This window comes from Ananas comosus, linkage group 24, assembly GCF_001540865.1.
Source record: "Ananas comosus cultivar F153 linkage group 24, ASM154086v1, whole genome shotgun sequence".
Lineage (NCBI taxonomy): Eukaryota > Viridiplantae > Streptophyta > Magnoliopsida > Poales > Bromeliaceae > Ananas > Ananas comosus.
Window position 1 is genome coordinate 3,487,831 of NC_033644.1, and position 12,055 is coordinate 3,499,885.

The 12,055-nt window shown below is 37.4% G+C and overlaps 1 pseudogene; it reads left to right on the forward strand.

Annotated features, from left to right (window-relative positions):
• LOC109728648 overlaps positions 1-12,055 on the forward strand; it is a 64,083-nt pseudogene that overhangs the window by 32,516 nt on the left and 19,512 nt on the right.

The following is a 12,055-nucleotide window of genomic DNA, read 5'->3' on the forward strand; positions in this document are numbered from 1 at the left end:
TTATATCATGTATTACTAAGCATTATGTTAACTTGCTCACTAATGCATTTCTACTGTAGCATTCCATTTATCACATTCATGTGATGTAACACTTATATGCATCAAAACAACGATTAATTATATTCTTAACATAATGGCAACCTAGTGCTTTGGTAAGCACAACCCATTTATGGAACCCAACCTTAACTTACTCCCGATTGCTGTAGTTACTTCAATCGGCCAGCCCGCGACAGGCCTGCCCTCCGCACACTTTGGCTCGAACCTCCGAGGGGGTTTATCTCAGACGCGACCACTTTGCTATAACATCTTTGATTTGCGATTCGGAAATTAAAGTCTTCAGTTATGTGCCACGTGCGTCAAATTCCGTTTCATGATTACCAACATCGCGCAATCGGCCCTCAGGCGGAACGAGCCTAAACGTCCAATTCTTTAATACTTTGCAAAAGCGGCCGACGAATACGCCCGAACTCCAACTTTGCCAACCGTCTCGTTACGTCTACAATTAGGTTAAGAAGAGGTCAATTTAGATCAAAACACCCTCATATTTCTCAAAAATTGCATTTTGAAACCCTTGGCTTCATCTATTGCACAGAATTAATTAAATTAATGCCTAGATTCTAAGCAATTTCTTTATTAGCAATGCTAGATCCCAATAAACCAATTTCTATGGATTATAAATGAAGCGCTTTAAAGATTAACCAATGAGAGGGTTCAAAAAGCTTATTTCAACTAGGTTCTTTACCCCAACTGGCAAGAAATCCTTAAATCGATCACTGTGATTTAAGCAATCAATTTCATCGTCTTTAGCATGCTAGATTAGCTCAAAATCCATTCTTGAAACGCTTAAAACCCAAACTACAAAGAGATAGCCATTAAGGGCATCAAAGCTTACCTCCACACCGCCTTCTCCACCCATGGATAAAAAAGAAGCCAATGGAGATGAAAACTACCTTGAGCTTCAATCTCCACCAAAACGCGCTCTCTTTTGGAGAGATTTAGATAGAGAAAGGGAGGGTTTTCCTTTTCCTTTTCCATGCGTGTGTATGTGTTTCGATGTGAGTGTGGGTGTGTGCTCGGGCTAGGAAGCAGTAGTGGAAGAAGAAGCATCAGCTTCAATTATACACTTATAGCCCTCACACTATCACTCCAGGCAGTTTTAAGCAGTTCGGACACGTTGGACGACCCTTCTGAATGTTCGTTTAGCTCAAATTTGACCAGGTAGGCTCAGTTTAAGCGTACTGAAGTTAAGAATAGTTATTTAAGTTTCGAGTTTCGACCCCATTATGATCATCGAAAACTGCCGAACCTGTAACTTTATCAGAAACCCTCTGATTTTATTCTCACTCTACGGTGTCAAGAAAATAATAAACTTTAAATCTAGCCTCATAAAATATTTCATGACACTCCTCTCAATTCATATAATTCTAGATCACTGTGCATTTTCATAACTAATTTATCGCTGCTCCGTTTCTTACAGAAATTCTAAATGCTTCAAGTTTTTCGCTTTCGATTTCACACAGGTCATCTCTAACTTATATATTCACTTCTCTAAATCCAATAAAAATAGTACTCATACTGTTTTTTTATTTATTTTTCATTTTAATATTAAACCGTATGTTACATTCACCCGCATACCTCACCGGAACCATTTAAATATAAACGTAACTTCATGATTGTTGTTTTTACCAAGTTCCGGTACCGTTACACCAGTGTATATATTCTTGGCAAAGAACATCGAAGAACACTGAAGTTCCTCAAGCTGTTTCAATCATTGCTTACACTTCTTCTTCACAGATAGTAGGATTTGAGATAGTTAAACCGATTTCAAATGCATCCCAACTTCGTCCTATCCTAAAAAAAAGTGCCTTATCCCTGACATGATTCACTCTTGATTAACTGTTTGGACGGCGGTATCTTTTAGAAAGTCCAGTTTGCATTCCCCAGGGATTCGTTAAGGAGTCGCTTGATGCAAACTTGCATAGTAGCTGGCTAGGGGGACATTTCGGGATAGACATAAAACTTTGGGAATTAGTTCAAGAGATGTATTATTGCCTAAACATGAGTAAGGACCGTTAAAGGTTTGTTCGCCTGTGTAAGACTTGTCAATCATTTTAAAGGACAAACACACACTCAAAATACCGACTGTATAACTCCTTGCCCTATTCCCATTGTGCCCTGGGCAGATATTTATGCATGGACTTTGTCCTAGCCTAACCCAAGATCACGCCAAGTTTTGATCAGTTTTTGTGGTTATGATCAGTTTACGAAATGGCGTGCATTTTATTCTCTTGCAAGAAAACTTCTGATCATCACATATTGGTCAAAATATTTTTCATGAAAATGAACGTTTATCAAATGGCATTCCTAAATCAATTACCACCTCTGATCGAGATATACATAAATTTTAGTTAGTCATTTTAGGTGAACTAAATGTCAAAGCAGGAATCAAGCTGAATTTTAAGCAGCCCTCACCATCCCACAAACTGACGGAAAAGACGGATATATAGTAAATCGGATATTTGGGTAATCCTTCAAGATATTTAGCTGGAGAAAAAAACCAACACAATGGGATTTAATTTGTACCTCAGCTGAATTTGTTATAATAGATTCATAAACCAACCATTGAAAATCTCTTTGAGAAGCTTTATATGGCAGTATCTATAGCCCACTTTCTTGACGCGACCGCACCAACTAACCATGATCCCTGGTAAGTTATGTATGATGCTGACTTATTACCGCTAAAAGCAGATTCAAGGGTGCAACAACAAGTTCCATCAACGAGTTTTGCGGGATTCCACTGTCAAAGATACACAGGAGTCGGGCATATATAACATCGCCGAGGTATGAATTTTAAAAGCATGATAATGTCTTAATCTATTTTAGAAACAGAAAGGTTTATCAGCTGGAAAGGCCGGCCGTAATAAGCAAGTTGAAGAGGAAAAGTACCATGCCATTAAAAATTCCCGGTGATGAAAATTAGAGGAAAATTGCTTATCTAATCTGATACTACCTCCGAAGATCCTCGACGTCCCTAGCGATCATCGAATGTCCATCGCAGCTACTAACAGTACCATGGAGAGCCCCTCTATACTGTCGATAATTGATGGCTTGACTCCTCCGCTCAACATTGAAACTCATCAGATGGCGTGAGGATACTTTGATGTGCGCGAGTCCGTGAGCGCTGTGTACCTCATCGCCGATTACTTGTGCGTTGGGTGGACAACATTGTCCGATAGCAGTTTGGATTCATAAGGCAGAGTTGGGCCAACTATCAAGAGGAACTTACCAGAGCTATCAGGTGCCATCTCGACGCGAGTCGACGATTCCCCAACTGAGGGAATGATGCAGCAAATAAATCTCGTTTTTTTCGAATAGCAATTTTGCTTTTATTTTGTAGGTTCGTGTTTGATTCGACTTAATCATTTGTTTTAGTTGATTTGGCTAATACAAACCCTTTTCCCCATAAACAAAAAAACATCCCAAAAAGACTTTGAATTCCCCAAAAAATAAAAGAAAGACATTCGATAATTTCCAAAATTGCTATTCGTTTTCTATGCATGACTCTTGAGTGATCGTGTTTGTGTTAAAACGTAAAAGACAATAATTTATTAATTAGAGGGCTTTTAACACTATAAGATACATGGTTCTTGAAGCTTTAAAAATGAGATATATTTGGATGATAGAATTCTACTCTCACATCTATTATCCTTTGTGTTCTTACTTCCCGGTGAGATCATTGCACTTTCTCTCCTCCGCGCCGACGATCGTCTTTTCCTCAGCCTTGATCGTTGTCACTTTTCCTCGTGACAAGCATCGGCTTTTACTCTACCCTTTTCTTAAGTTACTACTCTCATCTTCATTCTCTCCTCGTTGCTCAGAAGTTCTACCGTTGGTGTACCGCCCTCGTCGATCTGATCATATACCCCGCATCGTGTGAAGGTGCACTTTTGTATCTCTATCTCCTGATATTCCTATTATTCTCTTTTAATCTTAGGCCTTTCACCCATTACAAACCGATAATTTGCCAATGACATACCAAACCTATAAAGCTTATAAGTCCAAAGCCTAATTTACCTATTTGGAACATTATATGTTGTTGTTATTATCTCATATACTTGAAGGTCCTCTCTTAGTAATGCTCTCAATTCGATTAATTTTTGTCTTCTGAAATTTTTGCTTCCTGCTTTAAATTCATGAGAATTGATAAATTGAACCTAGTTTTATATTCAAGAAATACCTTTAAACAAAAGCAACATTGAAATCGAATCAAGTTTTGCAACTCCTCGTTTGCATCATCTCATCTCAATCAAGAGCTACAATAATCAACAATGAAATACATAAAAAGTCAACAAAATAATAACACAAATTACGAATAAAAATACGGATTTAAAATCACAAATACGCAATTCGAATCACATAAAAAGTCAAACAATATATTGAAAAAAAAAGAAAAACCTTCACAATATACACAATCCATAAAAAATAACTAAAAAACAGTTCAAGCAAGAAAAAAAACTAAAACTGAAGTATCTGGGCAATACTTACTGAGGGGTTTTGCCCGCTGTTTGTTCTTGGCTTCTTGCTGCCGAGCTGCTGTTTTCTGCTGTTCGCTGCTACTTGAAAACTGGCGCTTGCTCTTGTTTTTCTTGCTGCCGCCTGTGTGCTGCTTGCTCAAGTTCGCTAGATCTTGCTGGCTCGTTACGAATTTCGCGCGTTGCTGGATGCTCGATGGACAGAGAGACGTGGGACACGAGAGTGATAAGAAAGAGGGCGAGCCAGAAGGTTCTCCTAGCATTTTTTATGGGTTTTTCTTTTAGGAATTCTAAGATATCCCTTATCGGTGTTACCAAGTATAAAATTCAAATTAGAAACCAACAGAGCAAACAACTCTTAATCCAAAATCATAATATTAAATATGGCGAGGCGCGAACCATTGCTGGACTTCGCTGAGGCGCTGGCCTCCGAGCTAGGCGCCAGCGATAGCGTCTGGCATCGTCGCTTGTGCTGAGGCGTCTAGGTGCGCGTGCCTCACGCCTAGCGCTAAGGGCGCGACACTCAGGCACGCCTTGTTCAAACAATGGTTCATGCTTGGTTTGGTGTGAGTGCATGCAGTGCTTTTTGCCACTGAGGCAAGAAACACATGTAAATGATATGTATGCAAGTAGTAATGGATTTACTCTGTCCATGACAATAGTGTTCTTGGTTCAACACTTAGCACACGCACAGTCAAAACCGCGGATCTACACTGGCTTGCATGAAAAATTACTACTGTTTTGGGCAAAGCGTTGATTTTGGGTGCCTCTTCTGCTATAAAGGGGGGAGGTTTTCCTCTTTACATTTTCCAATGTAGTACTTAATGAAATCTCTGATTGGTTGGCAGGGAGTTAAATATCATGAGCCAGATATTGGAAGTTTGGTGAGGAGGAAACAAATACTTTAGACATGCAAAGGACAGCTGTATGCTATATCCAAGCACTGCTACGTAGTTTATCAGTTAATCGGTGAGCTTCTGCATTTTTGCATATTGCAATGGTGAACGCATACAATAAGTTTACTTTACGTCTCTTACGACATTTTCTGCATAAATACTGCTAATGAAGACGTCTCCTTGGGTTCATGGTCACGGTCTCATGTGGAGGCACACATAGATAAAGGAGTTCTGTGTTGTGGAAGCTCCCCAGGTAAGCATGTAATATCAAGAATAACCAACAGGTATTCTAGTAGTTGCCACTGTCAATTTGGTAATACTACAAATGTTTAGTATGTCTGTGTTCTGTCCAAAATAGTTATTGCGATACTCTTCTTATGCTTCTTATCTAATTTTGAACAGTGAATACAATTGAACGAACATCGGAAGGGAGCTAAACAAAAATCTGGTGGAATTCTCTTTTTTTTATTTAGTGTAAATAGTTGAATTTAAACTTCTGAGATTACTCTTGCTATCCTTCGAGTGTCCAACACCTACGCTGATTTGTTGATCGCACATCATTTTGTGTACCTAACTGTATTCGCTGTATACAGATGTATACAACTACCGTCTCAAACTTGCTTTTGTGAACATAATTATGCTTCGTTCAGGACTCTGCGATGCTACTGTATTACAGTGGTACTGAATAGGGATTCCTCAAAATATAATAGTAATCGGCCAAATTTTTGGGGTCTTTTTTTGCATTTACCCTAATACATTTTTTTAACAAATAGCCCGCACTAAAAAATCATATTTTGCAAATTGCCCTATCTCTGCCTCGTCAGGCGCCTAGCTCATGCTCATGGGTTTTAGTTGAACACTGAACTTCACGTGCTTTAAACACGGTACATGGTTTCACACGTGTCTAGAACATGGTGTAAGTATTAAGTGGATGATTTAGTAAGGAGTTGCATTGAATATGTGACGGTCACCACGGTGTTCTAGAACGTGTGAACCATTCACTCTCTGTCTTAATGCCAACCTCCCACAGGTGGCATTCCAATCATTTAAACATCTTAGATACAACATCAACATAACAATCCGATAGCTATCACAATACACCATAACACACATATCAAACCATCAACACAATATCATATCATACAACATTCATACACATTCAACAAGGAACAACTCATACTAAAAAATCAGACTCAGTTTGCTGATATATGAATGCTTTGATATAGTTTTAACATAATACCAAATTAAATGTCCACATCCTCCTATGTCCTTTTCCCCGACTATGTCCACCCATCACTCCTCGACAGCCAGCGACCGCGCGATCAACATCATGGCTCTACGAAGGGTACTGACTTGTCAACTGATCGAAATTTCGTGTCAGCTCCTCCAAACAATTGGTTAATTGTCTTGCGTTTCCGATCACCAGAAACGTCTGAGCTCGTCTCAACATAGCACGGTGTCGTATCGTCTTTCGTAAGAGGAGCTGAAGATGAAGGCTGATCTACATGGGAGATTGCAAACTTGTTTGGGGCTATCGACGCTCTACGATAAAAATATCAGCTTGTCGAGGTGGATCCTCGAGTAATGTACGTATTTGGATGATGAGTTGAATTCTTTGCGAGTGGTATTGAGTCGATGAAAGATGGCCTACCAATTATGTAGTGTCACATGGGCGGATCAAATGGTGTCAACCAATATCTGCAGGTCATTTAGTATAAGTGTCTGGAAATCTTCAAATTGCTTCATCATTTTTATCCGACAAACTTGTTGTGAAAGGCTCTCAATATCATATTTGGCAGAGCAGTCTGATCGTGTAGTACATCTTTGCATAGAACATCGATTTGGAATAAAAGTAACATCATGACAATACTAATCTTTTTTGTATATATATATATAAATATAATATATATTATATAATATATATATAATATATATATATATGAGTTTTGCTAAATACTATGACTAGTAAACGAAGCCGTTTTAACTACCTATTTGTTTTCGATGATAAGAGCTTCCAAATTGACGATCGGCTCCGTTGAACATGATCTATACCACTTAAGTGTTTAGAAATCAAATTTCAAATCTTTTCGACATCATTTGCCTAAATGATTCAAAGGGTTTCAAAATATGTAATTTTAATGGTCGATAAGAGGCGTTTTCTCGTTTAACGGCGTAAAATATCAAATCAATTGAATTTTTGTTAGAAACTTCTTTAAACTATTTAAAACAAGATCTATATCTTGATCTGATTACAAGACTCCTATCATCATTTTTTAAAGAATATTCATTTTTCAGCCATTCATTTTTCTGTTCACTATAAAAAACAAATTCTGAAAAGTGCGTGAAATTTGAATTTCTAGGTAGTGTAAAATGGTTTAGATCATATTTAACGGAGCCGATCGTCATTTGGAAGCTCTATCATCGAAAACAAATCGGTAGAAAACGGCTCGTTTACTATCATAGAAATTCTAGCTCAACTATATATAATTATATATATATATATATATATAGAGTTTGAGTGCTCAGATTGCTATTGCTGACAAAACGGGCTCTGTTCCACCCGATTTAGTTTTTATATGAATGGCAGTCATCCAATACGACGCAATCGATACCGTTGAAGCAGACTATACACCACTTGAGAGGTCATTTAGAATTCCAAATTTCATACATTTTTCGATTATTCGCTTCTCTTATCATCGAGGTGGACCAAAAAATGAACGGCTCAACTGAATTGAATATTCTTTAAAAATGATGATAGGAATCTTGTAAATCAAGATCAAGAGTATACGATTTGTTTAAATAGTTAAAGAATTTCTAACAAAAATTGCAAATGAATTTGGATTCTTATCGCCGTTAAACAGAGACAAACGTCTCATAATCGACCAATGATAAAAGTTAATAAATTTGCAGACGCCTTTGATCATTTAGGTGCCAAAATGATCGTTAAAACAGATTTGAAATTTTATTTCTAAATACTTCAGTGGTATAGTCCCATGTTCCAACGGTGCGATGCGTACGATATTGAGCTCTATCATCGAAAACAAATGGTGGGCAACAGGAGCCCGTTTGCATATCGATAGTATTAGCTCAACTCTCTATGATATATTAATATATAATATTATAGTAAGTACAGTATATAATGGATATATACTAATAAATAGTCCGAGGCCCTGTATACCTATCGTAGCAAGGAGGCCTCGTGCTACCCAAGTTGTTTCAACATGCTGTGGCCGTTCAAATCAGACGATCAGCTCCGTTAAACTTTGGTCTAGCACTATTGAACAATATTTGAACACTAAGTTTCATAATTTTTCCGGCATCATTTACCATCACACGAGTAGTTCTAGAAAATAACGGCCTAAAATAAACAATCTGTCATAAAAAATGATGATAAAGATAATTGAATTTAAATCAAGAGTAACTCGACTTTTACATTCAAATAGTGTGACAATTACATTGCTCTATAAAAATTTCCATCAGATTTTGGGAGTTATCTTTACACGCACTCGTTAACCCACAAGCATCAAATCTACCGATTAATTGTCCCACAATTTCGAGACCCTTTTTTTGAATCATTGCCCAAACTGAATCGCTCGAAAAATTCATAAAGACTTTAGCTTTCTAAATAACTTTAATATGTAATCAAGTCTAACGAGGTGACTGCGTGTTGGAAAGCCGCATCTCTGAAACAACTTGGTGCTGACCGATAGGAATACCAGACTTCAGCCTAGATTATATATATATGTGTGTGTGTGTGTATATATAAACATAACATATATAGAGTTAGAGCTAGAATATTTTCCGAAAGGAACCACAAGAGGTGGTGGCTTTTAGAATTTTTGCCTTTTGGATAGAAATGTAGGGTTGGGCATGTTTGGTGGTAGGTTGGTTGGTAGGTGAATAGTGCTATTGATCCAAAGCTATTAATACAATCAATGAGTAATCCAAGGGCCTAAAAAACTTAGAGGACCAAGGGTTAATGCTCTAAAGTATTGCTACGCTCAATTATATAATATATATATGTATATATATATATATATATATATATATATATATATATATATGAAAATTATACCAATACTCTCTCGACATGTCTACGTGGTTGATATGTGAGGGGTGGACACTATATCGGCTTAGATATCCACCTCCTAGTGATCCTCCAAATGCCACTGCATGTAAATAATAATAGCACGTATAGGATCAGAATCTACATGGGGATCCACCTCTATTATATTCATCAGTCGATCATCCCAACGCTGGATATATAGAGTATGATACGCCTTCCAATTCTCATCCGCTTGTAGAGAATCGGGATCTACATGGGGATCCACCTCTATTATATTTATCAGTCGATCATCTCAACGCTGGATATATAGAGCATGATACACCTCCCAGTTCTCATCTGCTCTATCTCGTGAATTAATGCAAGGTAGAGCAACTACTGCATCGGGTATATGTTGTAAAAGGCAAAATTGCTGAAGTACTTGATCTAGAAGGTGAAGCTCAATGATGTGGAAGCAGACTAAGGTGATCCTAGCTCACCAAATCTGGGACCCCGCTACACCAAAAGCTAGAAGTGTCTTTAGTATTGCATCTATATAAGGCCTCCATATAATTAATTGTGAAAAGTACCTGTGGTCACTTGTTTTTAAAATGAAAGTTACATTTATAATAAGATCGAATTATTTTCATTTTTCTGGAACTCTAGCTGCTTGTCAAGCTGATCACGATAAAACTCAATATCAGTAGTCCTGACATTGTCCCGAAAAACCAGCCTAGTATTCCACCTGATTTATTTATATCGTATTAATAATTGATAAAATAAAATTTTGAAAATTTAATAGGAAAATACTTAGCTACAACCTAGTGGCACGTCAACAAGCTCAAGCTTTGATCCAACTATCTTAGGTCGACCAATGTGTAGGTGATCCAATGTCCATATCTATATAAAAAGCTATTTAGAAACTATAAGAAAGCCTGTAAATAAAGTTAGTAGTAAAGGAATGTACCTGAAGTAATATGTTAAAACAACAACATTCTACCTTTCCCCTCATTGAAGCAGTCCCTAATGCTCGATGGAGATGAGCAACCGTTGTAGCACCCCGTGCCAACGCACCGTAAACGTCGAAATCCTCTAAGGGCATGTTTGTTTCAACGTAAGTAGACTTGGGGTGGAAGTGGACTTTGGGTTGAAGTGGAGTTGGGGTGAAAATTAATTCACTTCCGCTGTTTGTTTCTAACTGTGGAATTGCAGTTTTGCGGGTTCTGTTGTTTGTTTGGTTGGAAGTAGATGATGTAAAAAATATAGTTCTTCATCCCCGGTATACTTACCTCCGAAGTGATATCATTGTCTATTTTGTAACTTAGTGAATAATAAATTATAATAAATAAAAATTAATATAATTATATATGTATATAATTATATATATGTATGATTATAAAATAAAATTTTAAAAAATTTGATTATTTGTTTGCATATAAATTATAATAATACAACAAATAAAATTCTAAAGTTAAAAAATTATTAACATTTAACAAATTCATTTTTCATCATTTTCTAAATATACAAATTAAACAAAAAATATATTAAAACTTACCTAACCAAATGTGATCATATTTTAGACATACAATCAAAATAAAAAATTTAGTTACTTCCACAATTGAATATATTTGGAGTTGGGTCTGGGACTCGCGTGAGGAAAGGGTAGAGAAGAGGGTAACCCTAATACATTAATTCCCACTCTTGCCTCTTTTCACCTCACCGAAATTGACTTCGCCCTATGGGAGGGGGAAGTCAATTTCATTATTTTAGGTGAACTAGACGTTTGGGCGTAATAAAATTACGGTGAACCAAACAACGAAAGTGGTCTGTTTTCACCGAAAATTACTTCCCCCTTCCCATTTCCACCCCACTTCCGTGCCAACAAACAGGCCCTAAAAGTGGGAACACTTCTAATGCACTCTATTCCTGCTTGGGTTTGGCAATAAACTACACCCTATCTGAAACAGCATATATGTTTGTGCAGTGCTATAGCTCCCACGGTAGCGGAAAGTGCATCCGCGGCAATATTATGGAAATGATGGTACAGCCAATCTATCTTTATCTCACCGCGAGCTGTGGCCACTGATACGACACCCTTCCAGTCACAGCCCTATAATGGATGTGGAGTTCTGTAGTAATTACTACATATATCAAGGTGATAGTCATCTCTTCGTGTTGCATGTGGAAAGTCGGCGCCTCCCTCCTCCACCTCTCGACTGACAATACTAACAAGGTTTGCTCTAGCTGTACGCACCTCAACCGTGATAAATAATAAAATCCTGCTCGTCGCAATATCTCCAAAACTGCAGGATGCTCAATCTGCCAACGGGTCAATTTACAACCATACTTTGTAAATTGAACGAGAGAATAACCTTGCAATATTAGAAATGTTATAAAATACTGGCACATAGGTTTACAAAAAAAAATCTAAGTTTTAAAAAAGAAGTATGACTTCCTCTCTGATGAAAGTGGATCTATGGTGTGGCTGCTCAATCAGTACAGATGTATTAGTCGATCCTAGCTCCTCGTGATCGTCCATCTGAAATAGCCAAATAAAATCAACGAGCAGCAAAATGATATAATAT